Here is a 15,047-nt window from a genome sequence, read left to right on the forward strand (position 1 = left end):
GTTGAATTGTATTGCCTAATGGCTGGTACCACCTTCCAAAAAGTAGGGATATCTTGCTTTCATAATTAACTAATTAACAAACACTAACGTGATTAAGGTATGAGTTAGGCATCTATCTATCTCTTCAATTTCTTCCAGACAAAGTGGGGTTGGCACTACTTATTATTTAGCAAATACTTACAACTTGTACACAATTTTCTTTTTCTCGTTTTGGTGGTAATTATTGTTTCCTCTCTAATTTGACTACTTAATCATTCATAAGCACACACTTCTCCATAATAAGATAACCATGGATATTTACATTAGAGCAATGCTAGGGGGCCAGCAATTTTTGTGATTGTTAGCCATCAACTAGCCATCAATGATGATTTGATGGTGTGAGATTGATGTGAGATTTCATCCAATGGCTCACCTTCCTCTGCTGGTTACATGCTGGCCAAAATTCAATAAACTGCTGGCCCCCTAGACTTTTCCTTTACACATTATATTATCCAATGCAACATACACAACTTGGAAAATTCACAAGATACCAAAATAAATGTAAACGTGATACTTCAAAATTCTTCAACCGATATATATATATATATATATATATATATATATATATATATATATATATATACCTACCTACTCAGCACCAACGATGATGAATCTCCGCAGATTTGGATCACCGTTAATGGTAATAATATAATTAACAATTCAAAATAAACACTATAATCTTCTAGAGGGCCGGGATCTATTATCAAACCTCACAAGTGATGTAGACTTATTTAAAATAAAGTATTAATTCACGAACTTTAATAATAACGAGCTTATTAATAAATAATTAATTTATATTCTATCTACTCCAAAAATAATATATAAGTGCTGTATATCTAGGATAAATGCTATTTATTTTTTAAAATTTATTTTTTATTTAATCATTAAATTTTTTAATTAATTATATATTCTATTTTTAAGAATTTATTATTATTTAATTAAATTAAATATTTACTTTACGGTATAAATTGTTTAAAAATTTTTTTTTTCCCTCTAATGCACCACCTCACATTATATTTATAGATTTTTCTTGAACTCTTTCTCTTTTAACACATTTTTTAGTCACTGTTTCTTTGAATTTTTAGTACTTAAATCTTTTAAATTTTAAATTTTATTTTAGAGAATAAAATATAATTTATTATTATTTATTTTATAAATAAAAAATATAAAAAAATATTCAATAATAAAAATTGTTATCTTTTAAATTAAAAATTTAAAATTTAGAAGATTCAAATTTAAATTTTTATCCTTTTGAGGTAAAGTATAGAAACTTCCTTTTATATTTACGATGCATTTTCCATTTATTTTACTGTTTATTATTCTTTATTTCTATTGTTAGTATTAGCTGGTATATATGAGTATTGCTGTGTTTCTTAATTTTGATGTCTCGTACTAAGTTTTCATTTAATTAAATTTAATTCTTAAATTACGGATAAAAAAATATTTTAATTTATATAAACGTTGTAATATTGTAAATAGTGACGGATCCAGAAATCTTATAAAGAGGGGGTCGAAAATAAAAAAAATTAAAGTGTCATATTAAAACTGAAAGTTTTAATAAAAAAAATAATTATATATTTTAATATTATTTTAAATTAAAATTATTTTAAAAAATCATTTATATCAAAGTTTTTTTTTATAAAATTTTAATTTTTATTCTTATTATAAAAGATATAACATGAATAATATAAATTTGTTTCTCTAATACTTTTAATATATGTATTTAAAATAAATTAATGAATATAATATATAAGATATATTCATATTAATAAATAATTTACTGAATATATTTTGATTTTAATATTATAAAAATTAAAATTTAATCTAATTTATTTTTATGTATATATTTTTTTATTACATTCAATTAGAAATTATTATAAAAATTCAAATATTTTTATATAATAATAGATAGAAGAATTACAAAAAAAAATGAAATTTTATTCTTATTATAAAAGATATAATATAAATAATATAAATTTATTTTTCTAATACTTTTAATATATATTTAAAATAAATTAATGAATATAATATATAAGATATATTTATATTAATAAATAATTCACTTAATATATTTTGATTTTAATATTATAGAAAATAAAATTTAATCTAATTTATTTTTATGTATATATTTTTTTATTATATTCAATTAAAAATTATTATAAAAATCAAATATTTTTATATAATAATAGATAGAAAAATTATATAAAAAAATTTGAAAGAACAAAAGAAAATAAATTTTAAATGCATGACATGGGACTCAAACTCATACTTTGAAGTATAAAAGGCCTTCTTTTAACCAATGAACTAGAAAGTATATTTGTCCGAATTTTTAAACATTATATCTAATGTATTTTAAATTTTGAAAATTTAGGGGGAGCCATGGCCATGTTGGTCCCCTAAATCCGCCTCTGATTGTAAACAATGCAAATTGAAATATTATGCATTTTTAGATTTTCAATTCAAGAGTTACACGGTATTTATGTAAATTGAAATATTGTACACCTATAATTTTTAGAGTATTTATTCATTTTGATCTCTAAAAAGTTTTAAATTAGACATTTTAATTTTTAACTAAAATTAATTATTTAATTGGTTTCTAATAACTAATTCTATCAGTCACTTAGATCCATTATTCTGTAAACTCTAACGGAAGACAAAATAGTCCCTAAAAATTTTAACAGGAGACAAAATAATCTATGATCTCTTCTGTTTAGAAACGACACCATTTTTTCCCTATTTTCATCATATCTCACATAACCCTAACATTTATATATATTATCCTTATTCATCTTCATAGTTCTTTTCTCCATCTTTTCCTTCCTTCTCTTCATTTTCAAGATCAAGTCATGGTGTAACTGCCACGCGTGTCTCACCTACCTCAACATGTTATGGACCACACACTTTTCAAACCTCTATGACTAGTACACCCACTTCTGCTGCACTTCACCCATTAAAAGTATTCACCTCCACGTTCTTGATAACAGCATCACCTCCAACCCCGACAACGTCCACCACATCCTCAAGGCTAAGTTTCACAACCATCCCAAGGGCACGCCTTTCTCCACTCTCTGTCAAGTAATATAGATTGTTGGACATTAGGACATCATGAGAAGATTCTCATTCAACACCATATGCAAATTCTTATTTGGAATAGATCTTGAGTGCTTTATTCCTTCTCTTCCAGACTCCAAACTGGCAGATAGCTTCGATCTTGCATCCAAGCTATCAATACAACAAGCAATGTCGTCGTAGAAAAAGTTGAAGAAAACGATCAGAGTGGTGGACAATGTAAGTATGTAACCATGGAGATGATAAGACAGAAGAGGAGGGAGATGGCGACGACGATGGGTCTTAACAAATCAGACTTGCTGTTTAGATTTATGGGATCCATCGAAGACAATAAATACTTGAGAGACATAGTCATTAGTTTCTTGAGTATGAATTGGTTGAGAACAAATTGATGATTTTTCTTTTTGTGAACATTGAAGTTGCAGAGTGTGCATTGTGTAGCTTGAAGTTGTACTGTTAGACTGTTCGGATAATGCGAGATACGATGAAAATTGGAGGAAAATAGTGTCGTTTTCGAATAGATGGGGTCAGGGACTATTTATCCCCTGTTAGAATTGTCAGTGACTATTTTGTCCTCTGTTAGAGTTAACGGAACGAATGATCTAAGCGACAGACGAAATTAATTGTTAGGGACCAATTGAGTAATTAATTTTAGTTGGAGACTAAAGTGTCTATCTGGTTCAAATTCTTTGGGGACCAAAATAGAAAAATACTCTAATTTTTAATTCTTTCAATTATAACATATCTGAAATTATATAATTATACACAAAATATTTTCTACATACATCCAAAATTTTACAAAAAAAATTTAAAAATAAGATGTAATACTTTATTTTATTATTAGTTGAATTTTTTCGCTATTTATTTGAATATTACTATTTTTTGGACTAACACAAATAATTTTTTTATTGATATTTTTGAGTGTAGACTACATGTTGGATAATTATTTTAAACTCAAATACACATTTAAATTATTTGTTTAAACATCCAAAATGGTAATAATACACGTTAATTATTTCATCAACACATTCAAAATTCATATCTATATGATTTGTTTAAAAATCCAAATTTATAAGATTACACATCTAAAATTATAAGATTTCACAATTAAAATCACAAAAAATTATTACACACTAAATAATTGATAAACATAAAAATTTACCAATAAAAATAAATAAATCCTCAATACAAGTATATGAAAATAGAACAATCAGACAACACTAAAACATTGAACTCCTTTGTAATTAACAAACAATGTAGCAAATTAATCTTTCATACAAACAAACAAATAAAGAGGCGTTCAAAGAGAATTATTCAAAAAGACCAAAATTAAACTCAAAAATCACAGCCTCTCAAATGATTTTTTTTTGTTGAACTCTCAACTCAATATTCAAGTACCTTTCAGTTATATAATATTTCTCTTCAGACAATTAAAATTTACATAATTGGTTTTTTCACACAACAAATTCTTCGAGTCACTAAGGCTTTTTTCTTTTAATTGCAAATCTCATTAACAAAATTTCTAAGCTAATGAACATTTTTAAGAACAATAAAACTCTCATATATAATTTTTGAAAATTTAGAAATGACACAATGCAAAAATACAAATACATCCAATATTAATATGAATAACATGAACATATTTAAAATTAGATAATTACACATCTAAATTACACTAATGTTTTAAACTCAAAATCAACAGAATAATAAAAATTAGATGTTTAATATAGAATGTAAATATGCTTTAAGACACATATAAAATAATAAGTATAATACCTTCAAAACAAATACTCAAGCTCATTGTTTGATCTCACAAATCTTATACAAAATTATACTGATACACAAACACATCTACAATTAATTAGACAACATAAACACATTCAAATTTAAGATTTAACATATCTAAATTACATTCATATTACAAAATTTTTCAATCATACATAATTGTACAAACAGAATTACTAAAAACGGAAAAAGAGCACAATAGTAGAGGAGACTCGAGATAGACACAGAGGAGGCACGCATGGACAGAGGAGACGCGCGTCGCCGATGGAGAAGTTTTCTGTGAGGATGGTGGGGGAGCGCGGTGCGGGAGAAGACAGATGCGACAAGAAGAGGAGGGGCTACAGCTCTGGGTTTTTACTTTTTATGGAGGAAAGGTTTTCTTTGATTATTGCAGAGGAGAGATAACTAGCTAAAATATTTGTTTAAAGGAATATTTAGAGTTTTATTTAAGATGTGTTAGTGTTTATAAGATATAAATTTAAAATCTAAAATGTTAATTTAGTTATTCTGTTTTTTTAGATTTGTATTTAAATTTTAAAAAGAGAAGACAATAAATTTATTTAGATGTGTTTATTTTATTTTTTTAATTAATATAATTAAAAAATTAAATAAAAGACAATATTAAAAAATATCTAATTACATTGTATATATAATATACACGCCTTATCATTATTCTTAAAAGTAAATTATATAATTTAATATTTTAAGTTTGGGTCATAAGCCTAAAATTTTCTATCAAAAACTTGTTTGAGAGGGGAAAATATCCAAAATAAAGTAACAAATTTCAATTGAAAAACGACTCTGGTGTTTCAAATTGGAAATTAAATCTCAAAAGAATATTAATTACTAGGTAAAGTACTAGCAGCTATTATAGGAGTAAGATGATGATAATTACGAAATTTTAATCAAATTTATATCCCCTTGATATAAATAATAGAAGAGGATGCTTTTGGTTATTTAGATGGACAATAATGGTTTATTTTATTTAGTTGAAGATTGTGGTCACATGGTGTTTCCAACAAAGTTCAGATTCTAAACAGCATGGTATTAAAGAAAGTTTCAAATTTTTAGTGCTAAATTATTGATCTGAAGCTGATAAGTTGTGTAACATGATCCTCCCATCAATCCGTTTGAAAAAAATTAAAGAATTTTATAACAGCACGAATATCTTGAACTAATAGGATTATAGCAACCAAAAGTATTTGCATATATCATACTTTTTACAAGGTTGGTTTTGCTAACTATAGTGCCAACAAAGTTTAGTTTTACACTATTGATTATCTAATGAATCTTTTCTGAAGTGATTCAAATAGTTTATATTAAAAATTATTTTTATTAATGTAAACAGGAACGGATGCAAAGAGGGTGAATAGTAGTCACAATTTCCCAAAATAAAAAAAAAATATCTATATATGAGATATATATGTGCTTATGTAATTTAGTGACTATATATATATATATATATGTCTTAATTATTACTTTGTTTATTAAAAATTTTCACTTAATTAATTTAATATCATACACTAAAATTTTTATATTTTTTAAATTAATTTCTACATACTCATTTTTATATCTATTTTTTTTAAAAAATTGTTTTTTCTAATAATAATATTAAAACATTAACATATTTAATACTATATTATTATATAAATATTAATAATAACTTACATCGTTATATATGTTTTAGTAATCACATTATATATTTTAGATTTTTTTAAATATATATTATATTTAAATTATTTTTATGTAATAAAAAATATAATAAAAAAAGAATAATTAAAAAGTTCATATAAAATTTGATTCTTTCGTATTAAAATTTCTAATTCGTCCTTGTGTAAATAATATATATATATATATATTAAATTATATAAACTTCATATATTTTCGTTTGTTAGTTTAAATTTTTTAAATAAGTAATTTTATAATATAATATTTTAATTTGTAATAAAAAAATTAAAATTTAATCCTGATTTATTCTCTCAAAAATAAATTTAACATAAAATAAAAAATTTACAGAAGTTAATGCTAATTGAAAAGAATTTGTAGGTAGAAAATGGTTAAAGATGTAATAATTTGTTACTATACAAGTTAAACTGATGAAATGAAATGATATATAGGAATTGATAGATATTGTTGGAAGATTATCCATAGAAATAAAAGATTATCCAAAGAGTGTATGAATATAAATGAATGAAGGTGAAGATTGAGTTGAGAATGGTTGAAGGCTACCAACTCGTTTGTTTGTTGATGAAGGAGTACGGGTAGTTGGTAGCCACATGTGCGTTGCTGCACCACCTAGCCCTAGTGGGCTCCCCCTCCCAACCACCGTCCATCACCGCTCTGGCCCCCCTCCATCCCCACCGCCCCACCTTAATCATCACCTCATATAATACATCATGCATTAATCTTCATTAATACATGCCCTTCAAATTCTATTTTTATGATGACAATCTTTTATCTTATAAATAAAAAATAGAGAAATATAGGAAGCCAATAGAATATTTGTACAATGTGTATAATAGAGATTTAGGGATATTCGATTCAGTATTAGAGATATAACTATTAGTATTACCTTTTCTTAATAGCTAAGCTAAAACTTTTGGAATGAGTAATATCATGACATGGTATTAGAGTTCTAAATCTAAAAGATCAAGATTTCGATTTTTGAAGAACCCCAAAATCAGTTTAAGTTCATTTTTTAACTCATATAATCTATTGTACACATTGTATAAATATTTCATTGGCTTCCTAGTAGGACTCATAAAAAATATATATTTAACTTTTTTTTATATCAACTAATACAACCATATAATTAACTATTTATACAACGTGTACAATGGGCTATTGAGTTACAAAATGAACATCTTCCATACTATTTAGAATAATCATCCGAATACTAGGGACCCATACTATCTAGAATAGCCATTTGAATGCTAGGGATAATAAACATCTTTTCAAAAGAAAGAACTAATTTTGGAGTTCGATTTTGACCTTTTCGATCTAACGCTCTAATACCATGTCATGATACTACTCATCCCAAGAACTTTCGCTGATGAAAAAAGGTAACACTAATGGTTATATCTCTAATACTCTATAAACCTCCATTATACACATTGTATAAATATTCCATTTGCTCTTCATATTTTTCCTAAATTAACACTACAATAATATAGATTATTTTTTAAGGTTATATGTGTAAAAAAAAGAATTAAAATTTGTCAAAAAAACAAATTTTGACACTTTTAACTATGAAAATATGTTAATAAAAGTTTTGTCAAAAATAGTATCTTTAACATATAAGCAATTGTGAAAAAAGTTTAAATCTTATTTTGATAAATATTGGTTGTCAAAAATAATTTGTTAGAAAAATTTAAGAACATATTTTCTATGATACTTATTAACCATAAAAAATACTATTTATTTTGACACTTATTGATCATAAAAAAATTTTCAACAAAAATTTTAACAAAGAATGAGATGAGATCTTGAAACTGAAGAAAAAACTGAGATTTTGAAGATAAAAAATGAATAATATGATCTCAAATTGAGAACAGTGTGATGCTAAAATTGACGGAGTCCAAAGAAAAAGAAAAATAGTGGAGTAAACTGAAAATAAATGAATGTCAAAATTGAGGAGTAATTTTCTACGATCAAATTATTCATAAAAAAACATAAAAAATTTGATATTTATGATATTTATCAAAAATATATATTAATTTTTACACTTAATTATGACTGTTAAAAAAAAATATTAAAATAACTCTTTTTCTTGTAGTGTAATTATTCCACTAACTCAAATTTTGATTCTCCTCCAATCCATCCTAATCAACATGCTCTTCCCATGATCTCAGCACACTATGTAATCAAACAACCTAATCTCGGTTTCAAGAAAAGTCTATAGCTAATTAATTGAGACTTGATTTAAATTAAGCCATATAATTGTTCTGTCTCTACTCTCCATATATGGTACGTTGTTGATCCATGACGATGGTGATGGAACGGGCGTAGAAAAAGTTTATGGATTCAGTGATGAAATCAGCTATAAAAAAATAATTAAATGATTAAATTAAATTAATTAAAAGATATTTTTAAAAAAATTATATATTATTATATATATATCGTGGTTTTTGTTGTCTTCTTTATAGTTTCTATAATGACCAAGCTAATATTTAACATATCTAGCGATATAGGTAGATTTAGTACGCATCGCAGTTGGTTTAATTTGAAAGTTCCCCTTGTTTCTTAGTCTTGTTTAATCTCCAAGGACTTACTAGAAGCTAGTATTATAAAATAATCCCATAGAATCAAAAATATTTCATTCTTTTATAGTTTTGCCATGTTAGTTTAATATATATGCAATAATTGCTAAGCGACAGTAAGTGGTCCTCGTCTAGATTTTTCTTCCAATTATGATAATTAATCTAGTGACACTTGGTTTCATGACTAATATAATCTAATACTTCACTGCATTATTCTAGCGGTACAAGCCAAAGTACTTTTCTTAAAATAGCCATAATCAAGTTAATGCAAAATATAATTAATTTGAATTTTTCATTTATTTGTTTAAAAAATATCGAATATTTAAATTTTGTTTTATGTATATAATAATTTATTGCTCAATAATAAATTTTTAAATAAAACTGATGAATTAATTGTTGACATACTTAGACTGAAAAATACCGTAAAACGTCCAAAATATTAAAAGATCAAAATTTAATTATCTTAATTAATTATCAAACTACAATGGAATTTTTTTTTTTAATATTAGATACAGTAGTATGGTTTTACAGTGTTGTGTAATACGCCGTTGTGGAAGATAGTAATAGTCAACTACAACTTGTCAACGCCGTTTAAACGGAAAATGACATTGCCGTTATATTACTCTCTCTCCCACCCATAATTAACCTGAAATCATTTTCATCTACTCTCATTTTTTCTTCTTCTTGGGTCCTCTCCTACACCCTAACTGGCTGAATAAAATGTAGGGAGGCTAAATCACTAACTCAATCACCAAAGTAAATATTTTATTGTTTATTATTATATTAGTAGTTAGTTATTGTGATTATTTAACCTTTTTAAGTTTAAAGTAGTTAAAGAAAGGTTTATAATTTATTAATATTATTTTGCTGTTGATTAATACTAAATAAAGTTGTTGTTAATTAGTTGATTAGGACTAGTTAAAAAACATTGTTTTTTGTTGTATAGCTGTAGTAATAGTATTAATATTAATGTTAGTTAATTGTTGTTAGTATATATTATTAATTAATTGTTATTACATATTTCTATTAATTTTTGTTTTGTTTTAAATATTTTTTTCAAAAACAGATTTATTTATTTAATAGTTGTTATTAGTAACATATTTTTTAGTAATGTAGGTTTTATGTAAACATTTATTAAAATAAATATGTTAGCTTTGATTATTATTAATAATTAGTCTTTATTTTAAGAATTTTTTTATTTTACATAAAATGTTAGAAGTTTCAATTATTATTAATTTATATTTTTAGTTATTATTTTAGTTTTATTTTAAATATTTATTAATAAAATTGAATTATTATTAATTGTTAGTACATAATTTTAAAATTTTGTCACTCCCTTCATATGTTATTGACTACTTCTATTTTTATAATTTAAAAAAAATAAAACAACAAAATGATGACAATACCAGTTTTTATATTTCAAAATTTTTACGCGACATCGTTTTGCTCTTAATGATCTTTTTTTCCACCCACAAAATAACACTGACATTTCGTATCTTTTAAAAAGTAAAAATTCTTATATATAGTGTTTGTTTGGGCGCTAATATTTTGATAAAAAAGATGATAAAAGATTTTTTTATTTTTTAATATGTTTGACAAATTTTTAGTAATAAAAATAAAAGTAATAAAAAAATAAAAATTTTTTCGAAAAGCTGTAATTTACATTTTTTTTAAAAGATCTTTTTTCTTTAAAAAAAAAGATATTTTTTATGTAATAAATAAACAAAAAAATATTTTTATATTGTTATACTCAAATATATTTGATAAATAAAAAGATCTTTTTATATCTGATACTCAAACATAAAATTACTTTTACTTTTCCATAAGATTTTTTTAAAAAAAATAATTTAAAAAAAATCTTTTTTTAAAAACTCACTCAAACAAGCACAAACTAATATAAAACTCACATGCATAAAAATAATAAAAAATATCACACATCTTTGCACAATATAAAAAAAAAAAATTGAGTCTGCTACAATGTACTACAATGTATATATCTATAATTTTTTTATTTAAATTTTCATTTAAACGATGTTACTTTGACGTATATTATTAGCAAAAGTATCTTTTTATTCTTTAGAAACATTAATATAAATGAGAGAGTCATAATTGAGTATCAGAAAATACTGAGACCAAGTATATTTACATTTGTATTATTTCTGGCTATATATGTTTTTTCATTCTGCACTTTTGGTTGGTACCAAATTTTTGTAGCATATCTGGGGTCAGTTGGGGGCAAATTGGATGCACCACCCTCATTAAATACTATAATTGGATTATATCTCTCATCTTTTTTCCCTTTCCTTGTTCTTATTCTTCAACAATAAACACTGCCCGAATTTGTGATGCAATGAAATAACAACTTCATAGTTTCAAAGCCATGCCACTTGTCAGAGATTGAAAGGAACATCCCAACCCTTCCCTGCTTCCCAATTCTTATAAATGCAAGACTGTGATACTTTCTTGTTTGAATTCAATTTACAAGTTACATGTTTATTTGTTCCATTAATATCATTTATTTGACATCATCAGATTTTTTGTTTTTGCTATCTATAACCATTTATTTAATTAGCAAAACTTGGAAAAAGTCAAGACTCAAGACTACCTCTTCCCACCCATAACTTAAAAGTGCTTTAATATGCTTTCATTTTCCTTATTAGTTTCGTAGCTTGTGTTCTTAATCATTTTATTTTTTAAAAAATATTATGTACATATTTTAACATATATTTTATATAAATAATTAAATTAATAAATTAATTTTTAATATATGATATTTTTTTATTTAAATGGTGGGTTTAATAATGTAGGGCATTATTTGTTAGGTCTTGCTTGGTAGCAGTAGCAATGGGAGGAATTAAATAGAGTTGGGCCACAGAGGGAACTGAGTGTACCAAACCATGACAATGACAATGACAATGGGACACAAAAAGCAGCATTATGAGCACTATGCGCAAGATAGCAAATATGTAGCTGGTAGGAAAAGTTCATTTAGTTTGGTGAGATGTCTGTTATTAAAATAATGGCCTCATTCAGATAAGTATAGAACAAAAAAGATAAAAAAATATATAAAAATTTAAAATGGGTCTATGAGGATTTGTATGTTCTACAACCACATAGAGATTTAACTTCTTTTTTATTATTCTAGGGACTTTGTAATAAAAAATTTTACACTACTCCTATAAATATTTTAAATTACTTTTGTATCATATCTTAAGAATTTATCTAAAATTTAAAAGAGAAATAAAAAAAAGCGCTAGAGTATATAATATATGATAGGATATTGGATATTATATTATGAATTATGATAGTATGTGGAAGATAAGCATGGGTGGCCATGTTGTTTGGTAGTGTATTGGTTGGGTTTAGGGATTGTGATTGGTGTGAGTATGATCCTCTATATATAGGCCCATCCATCTCCAATCTTATACGTATACTTTAATTTCTACAGTCAACTATCTATCCCTTTCACTCAACAGAATCCATGTATAAATATAGCACTTCTTCCTCTTTTTTTTTTTTTCATTAATTATTATGAGCTATAATTGTTATTGCATCCTCGGCTACAAATTTTACTAACCAAAAGTTCGTCTTATCTATCTATCTATTTAATTTTGCTCACACGTCTTCCATTTTCCTTTACCTGCCCAACATAATAATAATAATCTTGCCAAGTATTTTGAACAAGAATAATATATTTGAGAATACGACTAAATGAAAATATTATGTTACTAATTTAATAAAAATTAATACATATTTTATTAATACGAATAAAGTTGTTAAATTATGAAACTGTCGTGACATCTAAAATACATGTTAAAAGTTAAAAAAATTTAATAAATAACACATTGTTTTTTATTGTTCTTGTCTATACGTTCTGGGAAACAAGTCAGCTCTCAGTGATGGATGATTGTCGAGCTGTCGCCTTCAATGCCAAATTATAGGTTTTGCTAGTCCTAATTTTTTCTTTAATTGCGAGCGATAAAGAGGAGAGGAGTGTATCTGCAAATACACTTCAATGCTTAAGTCAGTATTGTGTTCTAATCCTGTCCGAAAAAATACTTTACCTTGTTTTTATATATGGTGAAGTTTTTGTCAGTTACATTTGGAGCAATTAACTCAATTTGAAAAAGATTTGTAACGTATCTGATTATTGTGCCGTTTGGTCGGACGTTAGGATTATGAGTATCGTTTGGTCGAATTATAGCTCCTTAATCCGAGCTATAACGCATAATACCGAGTTATAACTTATATTCGTAACTGCCATATCAACTATTATTATTAAAAAATATTATTGACTTAAATATCGAAATATTTTTACAGATTATCCTAAATTACCCCAACTTAATCTCAACAATACTCAAGTTAGGATTTTCGAATTTCGTAAACTGGTCGCCTCACTAAAAGTACAAACACCAACATTAATTTTCCTCTTTTAACCCTGTAGACTATAGTTCATGGGAAGATTAAACGGATTTTATATATGATGGAATTTTAATAATTTCTCTAAGGATGAGATATCGGTAGGGCTCATGAAATTGAAATTATGTGGTCCATTTGACGCCAATTCTTAAACTTGGAAAAGTAGTCCTTTTGAGATATTATATATACATGCGCAGTCAAGATGGACGTTTATTTTCTTATTTTCAAGTTGGACACCACTTGGGATGTTGAAGTCAAATTCAAATTAAGAATCACATTAAGTTGAGTTACTACTTTTATTTTTTATTTGTTTAAGATATTTGCATTTGATTAAAAATATGATAGTGAGAATGCCAACTATTAGGCTTGTTAATCCTAACTAAAATAAGTTAAGATTATTATTCTTAATTACTCTATGTAATAATTTATTGGTCAGCAATAAATTCTTAAATAGAGTTCAATACCACGATAAATTAGTTCTTGACCTATTGAATTGGGAGATACCGTAAAAAAATAAAATAAAGAGCTTAACAAGTATTTGAGATTAGTATCCGTTGGAATAACAGAACAAATATAGTGATATATATCATTTGGAATTTGATAGTATGATTATTGGTCAAGTTTGGTCCTCCGAAATTTGGCAAATTTCAGTTTCGGGACCTTACATAATACTTTAATTAAACTTTGTTGCTGACCCCAAAAATCCTTTGAGTAAATTCCAAACATCTCTGAATCTGAACAAAGCTCCAAATTAGAATTGGCCAAATATTTTTTATGAACACATGATATTGGCATCACATGGTGTTGAGGGACCTCTTATCTCCTAACAATTAAAACTAAACTTTCCTAGACATAACACCAACTTGTCTCCAATTGTGACATTGTTGACATTTTTAAAACGGCTCAAGCTACAATAATAATTATTGGATTTAATTCTTTTCTCTCAGTTTCTACACTTCCACCCATACGTTCACATGTTCAAGTGTTGTTTCATATCTCAATTCCCACCACTTTAGCTTAAGAAACAAGATAAGTTAATGTATATCATGTATGTAATAAAGGTTATGTTATTGTTATTATTATTATTATATTTAGATTTAACAACCGCTAGAGTTGAGTTTGACAAATTTAAAAATGTGTTAGCTCTTGTACCAACTAGCACAATCAATCAATTTGATATCATTACAATCACTGCTTGCTTGGATTGGGATGTGGATGTGACATTAGGGTTTTGGATCATTTGGGGCACAATATTAACTCCTCTATACCAACCAACCAACCAACCAGCTTTCTAATTTGATTCCACACAATTCACTTCCCATTTATGTTCATCTTTCCTCATGTGATAATAAGTAGCCACTCCATAAAGCAATGTGAACATTGAGTAACTTCAAAATCAAGCTATTCCCCTCCTCAATTCTAAGTCTTTTAAAATCACTAAACTTCAATTTATTAGCAATTAATAATGAAAGCCAA

This window comes from Arachis stenosperma, chromosome 3 (assembly GCF_014773155.1).
Source record: "Arachis stenosperma cultivar V10309 chromosome 3, arast.V10309.gnm1.PFL2, whole genome shotgun sequence".
NCBI classification, from domain to species: Eukaryota; Viridiplantae; Streptophyta; class Magnoliopsida; order Fabales; family Fabaceae; genus Arachis; species Arachis stenosperma.